Genomic DNA, 12,052 nt, shown 5'->3' on the forward strand with positions numbered 1-12,052 from the left:
ATCAGGCAGATCCCAACTTTAACTCCAGGTACACAGACTACTATTACTAGATGTCATTTGATAATATATAGGTAAACGCATAAAAAAAAGTTTATTCCAGCCATGTGCATCTACATATACATAGATATCATGGTGAGTTGCAGTGTGGGTTTACTGTATTAGCCTCTTTCCAGTGAAATGTCTTGTTTTCACTGAGTTTTAAAGTGTTGTTTGAGACGTTTCCAGAAGTGTCCATGAGGAAGAGATGTCCTTTCACATTTCAAAATATATTTAGAATCATTTTTCAATGACCTGATGACCTTTCACATGTCACATTATCTAACCAGGAAGTGAAGCTCATGAAATCAGTCTCTTTTGTGGGTGTTTCCTGGGCTCACAAAAGCCTATAGGAATTTTTTTCCCCAAAAGAGGGAGAAACCCAATCTCCTGGACACAACCCACGCAAGCATAGAGAGAACATGCACACTCCACACAGAACAGCCCTGCCTGGGTTTAAACTCAAGATCCTCCTGCTGTGGGGCAACACTGATCCACCATGTTGCCAAAGGTTTTTCAGAGATTTTGCTCGGTGGCACTGTAATACACATTTATTTGAGCCCCCTGCCTCTCAAATCACATGTGTACTGAAGAGCTCAGCATCCAGCTAAGCCTATTAGTTGACAGCTGTGTCTTATTTATTGTAGTCATGTAGTGTGTAGGTTTAGTTTCACTGTAAATGCCTTAGGCTTTAGGCATGGATGTGCTGATGAGTGTTTGCACAGGGGAAAACAACGACACTGTCATTCACGCAGTTACATCCAGTCATTTTATGGGAAAGACATAAATTAAAAATGGGTGACATAAAGTCTGTCATACAACTGCCTCATCATCATGTGGTGAAACTGAAAACTAGAGCAACAGTGTTTTTTCAGATCTTTAAAAAGACACTTTTACATCTAAACACATTAAACATTTTACTTAAATATATAATAATTAGTATCAAAATATATCCAGAGAAGCAAAAATAAAATACTCATTATAGGAAATGTCAAATTTCAAAATAACAGGTACTATTTCATCAGTTAATGTGGCATCTGATACTAATTTTGGTTCAAAGGTGCAAATCCCAAAAAGTTTCATCACTTATCCAAGTGACTTCAATCATACTTATCTAATCTGACCGTCTTCCAGTAGCTGTTACCATGAAAATCAGAAACTCATGAATTTTCTGCTGTGTTAAGACTTGTTCCATCCTAAGAATGAGAAAAGGACAGACAAATGAGAAAAGGTCAAACTTGACTAAGATTGTCTAAACATGTCAAAAAATCTGTACCACACAAGAAGAACATAAGGTTTTCTGAGTAAATGATTAAACATTTCATCGTAAGCCCAACCTAACTGAAAGTACCAGCTGTCAAACACATCTGTCCAGCTGCCAGCAGTGGTACCATGAACATTGTGGATGACAGAGGTTTATAATCCATCATTATAATGGATTATAAACCATATCATAAACTGGTACATTTATCACCCAGTCGTGATAAATGTACCAGTCATTTGTCTAGAGGTGTCGGTAATTGACAGGATGTAGGACATCTTTGAAAGTTTGCAAAACTTGAGAAATAAACCAAAACTAATGAATTAAAACGGTTCATAGCAATTAGATGAAAATGAACTGATTAAATAAGTTGAGAGGGCAAAATGTTAAAGGTTTTTTTGTGATAGAATGTGTGACATCCTTTTGTAAAAAGTTCATTATTTTGTACAATAAATATTTTTCATACTGTAACTGGTTCCCTTGTGCAAACACTGCACACATTTCCAATACTATGCAGCTTATACCCGGTTATACTGATCTATAAAGCCAGATGACACACATCAGTTAAACTACAGGCACGACTTAAATGCACAATGGTCTAAATGATCTGTAACTTTCTGTTACTGCATTTAGCCCCAAAGAGGCTAGAAACACTGTCTAACCACTGTGACCATAAACTAGGATTACAATACAAAAACTTTTGAGACAACTATTGCTGTGAACTTGCACTTTAAAAAAAAATAATAGTAAGCTTAATTAAACTATACATTTTGTAACTGTCAAGCTGATAACAAACTTACTAGTGACAGAACAGTCATAGATTCAGTAATGTTACTAAATGATGGTCAGCACCGGCTGGAGGTTTAGATTTGCTATTGTTCAGTTTTTTTGCATTACAGATATTTGATTTGGTTGCACAAAGTATAATTGAATTAAAATCAAATTAATTTCATTTATATAGACCAAAATCACCACAACTGTTGATTACAGGCACTTACAGTTGCACCTTCAATTCAGGTATACAAAACTATAAATTTAAATAGTATTCAAATGTGATAAAATATGAACGCTAACTTTGTTTGCCACAAATCAACTCTGTAAAGTTTTCTCTTTTCTTGGGCATTCCTCTAGCAGCTTCCTTTGCACTGGAAAACTAAAGTGTGTGATCACAGGTGAAGTGAAGGATATTTTTCCAGTGCAGGGTTTAGAGTGCTTTATTTGGTGATACCTGTTGAGCAACTTTTCAAAATAATCTCTAAGGATCCAACTGTTGAAGAAAGATTATTTCTGTTTACTGTTAGGCTAAAAAGCTTCATACAGACATAACAATTTCTAGTCTAAGCTAGGAAAGAGCTTGGAAAGAAAAGCGTGTGGACATCTTTAAGTTTCTTGAAGACTTTTCACCTCCCATTCAAGAAGCTTCTTCAGTTCTAAGAGAAATTGGTGGAGAGTCCTAGATTTCTAAGCCCTATTAGGAGTGTCCCTAAGAGAGTTGTGGACCCCCTATTGAGCCTTTGCCTAATCACACGAGCCAAGGTGTGAAAACAGGTATACATCTGCTGTACAAAGTATGGAATTTCGGAGTTGTCTTTCTTTTCCTTTAGTCTTGGGCCTGCCCGAAACATCTCCAGTCCAGAAGCTTTTCTTTCTAAGCAACTTAGACTACTCTGACCCGTATGACTGAGAAGCTTCACGGACATAACAATTTCTAATATGTCAGCAGCATCACATTATATGCCCACAAGGCATATAACACCCCTACGCACCAGCACTGTGCTTATATCATACTTTAATCACATTATATTTATATTTTTATCACATTAGCTCAATAGTGTCTCAAAAATAAGCCAGGTACTTTAAATGACTTGCTCAGCATAACATAAATCACGTTTTCAACAAAGGTTAGAGTGAAGACAAGAGCAAAAATTTGTCTGTCTACAAATGTTAATCAAATATTCTTATGTCCTACAACATGGACATAATGATAAATGGGCTGAGGCGAAAATGACCTTTCAATAATCTTACAACTGTAGTCAGTTAACTGGGAAATTAGTTCATGCTGGTCAGCTAGCTAACAGTCTTTACTTTAGCAACCCAAATCAGAGGCTAGCATTAGCTGTCTGAGGCTAAAACTGGGATTAGTGGAACTCTGTCTGAAACCCTTCAAAGTCTGCAGTAGAGGCAGCTGTAAAGCAAAAGTACCATTATAGAACTCATTAGAGTCTTAAAATTATTTCTTCCTGCTTATACATTAGTAGAAACATGAAGTTTTCACTTTTCCCAGTTATTTATATCACTGACTTTAGCTCATTAGCCAGCTAGCAGTCACAGCTGTGTAAAACTCAGAGAGAAGCAGACAGCTAACTGTCTTATGAATACTTGTCTTTATCCTGCCACTGGAGGCCAAAACTTATAGTGTCATAGCAAAAAATAACCTTTGTATTCACTAAAATGGAAAGCTTAAGTAATATTAAACCTAAATCACGATTATTTTTAAAATAAGTCAAGAAAATATTCCTGACTTTTCTGGTTACAGCAGACAGCAGTTAACAAACAAATTTAACCACTCTTTCTAAATAAAAACATATATTCTTTTTAAATACATTATTTTAATAAAAGCTTTAATATTCACCACATAAACGTGAAGGCAATTTCTGCAGCTCCAGAGTACAAAATCTAGTGTAATGGCTGGCCTCGCTCTTACTTTTCCCTCCTTTTGGGGTTCTTGATCCCACAATGCATTGTAGTAGTTAAGAAATACAGGAGGATCACCTGTAGGTAACTCATATGGTAAGTTCCTTCTCATTTATACAGTACATTGTACTGTTTTCTGTGCTCGGCAACTGGGAGTTACCAGAGAAACCTTACTAACTTTAAGTTAAAAAAGAAACAGCAATTAGACAAAGGCATCTGGTCGAAAAAAGGAGAACAACAACAATTAAATCAATTTATATTGTTTTATCTTTTCAAGAACAGGTCACAGTGTTCATGTAAATAATCGCACTGCCAGAGGAGGGAGACAAAAGCTTTTGTCACAGTTATGAGGCAATTCAAATCTGGTTACAAGTTGAAGGAAATCCCTTCCCAAGCTAGATTTAAGCACCTGATGAGCAGTATCATGTAGGGAAAGGTGGCTGTGAAATATGCAACTTTCAAAAGAAAACATTAAGACAATATTTTAGTTTCATGTTCATTAGTCTAATCACTGCTGTGTACCACAGCTCTATTTTTTATGGATCTGGAACCTTTCCAGAGGACCTGATGCTTTTTCATAAAATGAAGGACCCAGCACACCAAAAGACACCTCACAGCTCCTCAGTGCAGACATGGCCAGTACAGGTTTTATCAGGAGAAATTTGTCATTAACTTTATGTAAAAATTGAAAGAGATGTGGCATTATAATGTAAATGCTATGAATTAAACTATTTTTTAGATTTTACTATAAAGCTAATTTATTATTGTTGTTTTAAATAAACTTCATGTTTATTGAGTAATGTTAAAGTACATGTGGAAGTACTCCCAGAACTAAGTAACAGCAGAGGTGGTGTTGGTGATGGTGGTTTGACAGAAATCAGAAGAACTGTACAGCTGGCCGATTTGGAGAAGAATTTAAATAGATTTGAGAAAGACTGATAAAACTATACACTTGAGGAATTACAGTTTTAGACAGTAAGGAAGAGTTGTTAGCTCCACAGTCAGTGTCCCAGAAATTATAGCTTACCCTACCATGGAGTTTCATTAGACTGCTGGTAATGGATAAAGCATGACAACTTCTGGCTTTGTGCAGCTGTTCATTACCGGCAACTGTAGCCAGATCCAAAAATGTGTGCCCTTATTGCTATGCTTCTTTTACTTTACTTTGGCTATGCATTATTTTTTTTATTCTTTGTGGGCTTCACTTCTTCACTGCAAAATAACTGCAATGTGCCATTTAGAAAAAAGAAATAACTATATCTGATTTGGCTCTACTTTCTCTACATGGTAGCTGATCTCTGACCCTCCACACAGCTGGAAGCAGCACTGATGATAACAATATCTGTAAACTGTTGCAATTTACAAGACTCTCAACTTTATTTTTGAATCATTTGAACACACAAATTTAGTTTGTGTGGTTGTCTGATGTTACTTAAGTTGCCTGACTGTGTGTGATTGATTTTTTACTTCGGTATAGTTAGAAAATGGGCAAACTGAGACACTAAAGTCAGCGGAACTATAAGGTCAATCTGATAATACAAACCACATGAATGTCAATTTTCTTTAGGCTAGCCCAACTTATTATATAAGTCCATCACACATCATATTTTTTTATAACAATATGCCAAATTATCGTGACCCAAAGAATTCCCTGAAGTCTAAATATGCAATACCTACTGCCGCTGTCTACACTTGGCAGAAAAACCCTTGTTGAAACAGAATTTTTAAAAAAAATAAAATTTAAGAAAATCATATTTAAAATAGGAGTGTAGAAACAAAGAGAGAGAATCTATAACCATAACTATAAGAAAGCTATGCGTGAGTATTTGGAGTATGTCTCAGTGTGTGGTGGAGACTGCAGATAGAGACAGAGCACACCTGTTTACTCGTCAATTTGACTCTTCTCCCCCCTTTCCAAAACATCTGAAAGACAAAAAACCCCATGAATTTACATTGTTGATAATGTAAGAAGATAAAGTCAAACCACTTAAAGCTCTCAACAGCACACTATCAACAGATGAAGCCCTTCATCTTGAGATGAACAAAGGAAGAGGAAAAAGAAGTGAGAACATTGTTGGAGACAGGACGGTGGGCCAGCAAAACAGAAAATCTGGTCGTTGCAGGAAATGTGGTGGATCTTGGCAACATGTGGAGATTTCATTATCTCTGCTACAAGAATGGTGGAGGTGAATTAAAAGGATCATTGCCTTAAGTAGCATACAAATAAAAATAAAAAAATCACATATTTGATACTACATGAAAAAGTGGTCATTTAAATATATAATTTTTTAATTTCATATGTCATGGTTTGAATATTCTCAGGTGATTAAACATAATATTTAGATTTAATATTTAACATTTAGATTTAACATTTAAAATTGTGTTTTAAATATGAAAAGTTGCAAATATTTTACTAAATGTTGTAAAAAATGACTCAAAAAACAAACAAACATGTTTTTGTAAGGTTTTGAGCTAAATGTGGAAAAATGTTGCCGTTAATTTCAGCATGTTTCACTTTACAAACAGTGCCCCATACCAAAACCCATGAATCACAATAATCAAAGAATATAACTAAAACACACAAAAACACTGGGTCACAGACCCAGTATAGATCCTGGGATATGTGCTTTTGTTGTTTGGATTTGATCAAAATTTTGAAGCACTTTGTGATTCTGTTTGTTTTAAAAAGTGCTATACAATCAAATTATTATTACTGTCTAAAATGGTCAGAATTCTTCATTTAAACATCATTGCCACTACTGTTGTTTAATAAGGGAATTGCAGATTTATACATTTAAGCTTTCCATAAATGGTTCAAATTCAAAAAAGGTTCCATACACTGTAAAATCAAATTAGTTCCCAGAACTCAAAAAAATTGAGGAAACTCGTTGCCTCAAAAAAATTGAGTAAAGCTTAGCTAAAAATGACTAAATTAGGATAACTTATTTATTTTGAGTACTCTGTACAAGCTCATTTGTTCCCAGAACTCAAGAAAATTGGATCAAGTTTATGTAAGATGACCAAGTTAGGGTAACTTACTCATTTTGAGTACACTGTACGGCCTTGTTAGTTCCCAGAACTCAAAAAAATTAAGGAAACTCATTGCCTCAAAAAAACTAAGTAAAGCTTACTTAAGATGACTGTTAGGACAACAGCCATCATTGCAAGTCTGCAGTATTAAGAATAACTTGATATTTCTGACTGTACAATACTAATTGTTTACTTACTGACAAACATTTCAAGTTCAACTAAATGAAAAAACAATTTGTGGTAACCTGAATATGACTAAAAATAATTAACAACACTTTTTGTAATGATGTTAAAATGAGCCCAACTTTTATTTTCAAACACAACAAAGTATAACAGCCAACATACTGGACATTGTTCTGCTGAACAACAAACAATTATATTGCCATCACTGTTATAATCTTACAATGAAACAAAGTCTCAGAAGTAATTATTCTGAAAATAAGTTTAGGCCTACCTCAAGTTTGTTTTGTACTTACATTACTTATATAATCAAAATAAAATATTTGTTGTTCTGTCACAAGTGCAGTCTCTAATTTAAACAACACATTTGTTTTGCATTCCAACACAGGAGCTGGAATGTTGTATTATTTTAAGGATGGCTTTTTCCAGTCCAGGCATTACTGCCTGAATGACTGTCATGGATCGAGGTGATCCAAATGTAGGTGCAGAAGAAAGTCTTTAACTTCCCTTAAGTACAGTGGCAGTGGATGTGGGTTGGAGATGCAATGAGCTTGAACCTGCAGGCGACCATCTTCACTGACCACACCTCTGTCACACATCTGTGACGGAGGACTCATCTCTCCTGTTGTCCTGCAAGCAAACAATCATATTTTTTGGAACATGAACTGAATTGCTTTCTTAAAACATTTTTTTCTGCATTTGGTATAAAACAGACTCCAATTTACACAATCTCAGGCTCCCTCCCCACCAGAGAGGTGACATTCAATGTCCCACTGTCAGTCTGGATAGCCGTGACCACCACTCAACACACAATAATGTCATGAAAGCATCATTTTAAAAAGGGCTATGCAAACATGGCCAATAACTTTCATTCTAATGATGTGAAAAATGATTTGGGCACAAAACAAATTTTGCTGTTAGAAAACTTGCAGACTTCACTATATACAGTGTAGACCCTCTAAACTAAGTTTGGGGGATGTGATCTTTCAAGAAAGGCAGACCAAACTGTTGTTGTTTGTTTACTTACACTGCATGTCTTGTAGAATTAACTGGAGTCACCAGCAACAGCATAGTGCAGCCATATCTCAAGTCTAATAACAGAAGACAGGAAAAGATCAGTACAGAAACAACTTCCCCAAACCAAAGAACAAATAAAACAATAAGTAAAACAGGCTGATCTAAAGTATGATTAAAGTTCAGCCTGATTAATATAAATGTCACTGACAGTTGCTAATATATTGGAAAACCAAAATACTTACCACTGAGTTGATGTCTTTCTGTCCAACAGCAGGAGTGCTGGTCCCGAGCCTCAAAGACAGTAAGAAGCAAGCAGAGGGAGAAAAAGCAGAACATTTTTCAGAAACTGATTTGATCCTTAATGGCTGTGCAATTATTGTAACATAGAGTTTGCTTATGTTGTTAAATAAAAGGCTAGATTTGACATTAATAGATGCCACAGGTGTTCAAAAGCTGCCACAAAGCATGAAAAAAATGGACGTCTCTGAAAACGTTGGAGCATTTTTGCAAATATGTGATGTCTTGATAAATTGAGCATATATTTGAACTTTACACATCTACATTGTCGCCTGAAAATATCTTAAAAGTTTATTTTGTGACCCAGAAAAAGTATTACGTTTTTTAGCCGCGCTCCTCCGCCATTGCTGCACTTAGGCTCTGACTACCAGCCGACAAATGCGATCCTCCTTTTCCCCAGACTACCCTTTCTGGGTCACAAAATAACCTTTTAAGATATTTTCAGGCGAGAATGTAGCTGTGTAATGCTCAAATATCTACTTAATTTATCAAAATATCACATATTTGCAAAAGTGCTTCCACGTTTTTGGAGAGCTCTGTTATCCACCAGCGCGATAGCTGACCGGGGGAGGTCAAGGCTCGATAGAGTCCGCGAGCACAGCTAACTCCTGGCATATTCTTTTCAATCCCCCTGCACTCTTTTGCTACTCAGGTTAAACATGATATATATATAATTAGTTAGTTAGTTAGTTATGGCTATGGATTGAAAACACCCCCCACACCCCACCCCTAACGGCTGCACCTCCCGAAGAATTTTGTCTGGGCTCTTATTTCACTTTTTTATTTCAAACAATCAACAGAAAATTTCACAGACATAGTTTTATGTAAGGTTTTTTAAGGCTGTGGTGTTAATTTTTAAGTAACATGAGCCCAGCGGCAGCAGCAACGCTAGGCTAACACTAACTAGCTAGCAAGATTATAAACCTGGTGCTAAACTAAGAGAAGCCACAAAATCAGTTTGAATAAGAGTAAACATTTACTCACCAAGTCAGTGTATCAGCTAAAGATTCACAGCAATGAAAACAATAATATCCTGAGCTGACGCTTTTCCAGGTTTGCTCAACATATTCCATAACAAATGCTGGCACCGTGAACATGCGGACTGATCCGAGAGGGAGGAGGACGGTAGTGACAGGGCATTTTCAAAACACATCTTTCATCCTTCCGCACTGAGAAACAAAACTTCCATCTTACTTAGTTCCTCTAAGTTAAGACAACTGAAATAAATTGAGTTTATCAGCATTTTTGCATAAAAAGTACTGGTAACTTATTTAAATTGAGTTCTGATAACAAATTGATAAAAACTGAGTTCAGCCTTTTTTTTTTCTTTTTTTTTGCCTGTCCCGTTTGGCCTTTTTGCCATCAGAATTATTGTCTAAAGGTGAAGAAAGATGCCCAACGGATTTTCTTTACCAAATTGACCATCCCAGCTTTGCCGTAATGGTCCATTTGATTCACCTTTTATTATTTATTTTATTTTCACTTGCTGAATACGGGACAGACTTGACTCGGGGAAAGAAAGAGGGAAAGAAAAACAGTTGAGAAGAGGGACGGGGGAGAAGGGCAAAAAACAAAAACCAACAGAATAAGCAGAAAAAAAAATACATATATCGATCACCTGGATCACCTGTTGAGAAAGAAAAAAGAAAACAAGCAGAAGAAAACGAGAGTAATAGAATAAACAACATCACAATGATATATGGGAATATGACAGTAAATACTAAATATTAAACATTATTGTGCAGCACGTAAGATCGACAGCACAGTGTGCTTTGAGGTAGGAGCCAAAAAGGGTGTAGTTTGTGTGTGTGATCACCCGTGTGTACACCTGTGAGCATGGACGCGCTTGTTTTTTAAAAGGTTCCTTCATGTAATGATCTGCTAGAGTCTAGCAGATCATTACATGAAGGAACCTTCATGTACAAACTCTGGCCCGCGGGCCAAATTTGGCCCGCAGCCTAATTACATTTGGCCCGCGAAGCCATACCAAATTACTATTAGAGCTGGCCTACTGGTATTAAACAGCTAATATATATATTGTTTAATATTAAGCTTTGCTTGTTCCATATTCAGTGATTCAGCAAAATGTGTTTGAGTCCATAAGAAAAGATTCATTCTTATATCTGGAGGAATAAATATATTTCAATAAATATTAACGTTAGCCCGCGACTTTGTTCCAGTTTTGAATTTTGGCCCACTGTGTATTTGAGTTTGACACCCCTGTGCTAGAGGGTGTGGGGGGCCACTGCCCCGTCCTCCAGGGCATGAAGCAGGTATGGAGGAGATCAAAACTCCAGACATCCAGAGGCCCCCAGAACACAAGAGACCAAGGAAGACCAACAGAGGGGCAGCCATGCCACTGTCCCAGAAAGAGCTGAGGAGAGTCCCAGATGAGGGGTCATTCAGCTGAGTTCAGCCTATTTAATATTTTTAATTAAACACAATATTACATTTTACAGTGTACTATAACTTTACATAAACCTTTGAACTTCCAACAGGTGCTGAATGCTTCTCCAATATGATTCAGGACATGGTAGGACAGAAACCATCTGCCTTCTTTAATCTATGCTGGAAATGCATCATTTCTCTGTTGACACTTGTGAGCCCAAAAATGTAGATTTACTGACATAATCAGCTGTTCCTCATGCTTCTAAACAAGTGCAGGAGGAAATTGAGATTCTTGTCTGTGAAGGTACTCAGTCATCGAGGTCATAGTAGTCTAAGGAGCTTGGAAATAAAAGCGTCTGGGCTTCTTTAGTCCAGATGTTTTTTGTTCTAAGCTCCTTAAATTGAGATTCTTGTTAATCCAATTCTCAAGAGGGTGCAGTAGCAGGAATAATATTATGGTTTGATCCAGGATTTGAAGCTGCATCATGACTGCTGTGGTACATATTTCAGGATGTCAGCTCTTTTTGGCAGAGTTGGGACCACATCTGTGAAGGCAAAGAAATAATTCCAAACAGCGTGATTGACCCAGAGCAGCTTCTAGCTGTGTGTAAAATAGTAGTGTTTTACTATTTCGCTACATGCCTACTTCTTGCCAGATCTAGAGGTCTGATTGGTGAGATCTCTTTATTGACATGCAAAAATAAGAAAAATCTGACTCTGAAAAAGTAAATGCCATAAATTCGTCCTGCAAAATTGTGCAGTCTGTGTTAAAAATGAGTTCAAAAAATGTTTTTAACGCACAAAATATTTGAGTGAATTTTAAGGGTCCAGTGTCTAAAGGCTTTAAGTGACCGTGCTATTACTCACTAGGCTAAGACTTGTTATTGTCTTTTAGAGACGTCTTGATTACTTCACTGAATGACGTACTATAATGTCATATAACCAGGTAACAACCACATATAAAGAATTTTGTGTTGTAGTGTCCCTTCATCTTGTACCTCCTGATTACCAACACCTCTAGATGAATGACTTCTACGTTTACCCTGACTGGGGGTACACACTAGGATGGGCCATGATTCTGTCTTCTGTTCTCTTGGTACCACTATTTGCAGCTGTACAGATGTATTTAACACCAGGCACCTTCAGACA

General features: G+C 36.5%; 1 long non-coding RNA gene across 1 annotated transcript; it reads right to left on the minus strand.

The window, feature by feature from the left end:
* Window positions 1-7,442: 7,442 nt before the first annotated feature.
* LOC148097676 (uncharacterized) lies at window positions 7,443-8,738 on the minus strand. The gene is made up of 3 exons (XR_015716797.1): window positions 8,461-8,738; window positions 8,229-8,292; window positions 7,443-7,831 (listed from the first exon to the last, which is right to left on the minus strand). It is a non-coding gene; the product is annotated as an uncharacterized LOC148097676 (long non-coding RNA).
* Between the last annotated feature and the right edge of the window lie 3,314 nt (window positions 8,739-12,052).

Source organism: Neolamprologus brichardi, chromosome 18 (assembly GCF_056152115.1).
Source record: "Neolamprologus brichardi isolate AB-2024 chromosome 18, ASM5615211v1, whole genome shotgun sequence".
In the NCBI taxonomy this organism is placed as follows: Eukaryota; Metazoa; Chordata; class Actinopteri; order Cichliformes; family Cichlidae; genus Neolamprologus; species Neolamprologus brichardi.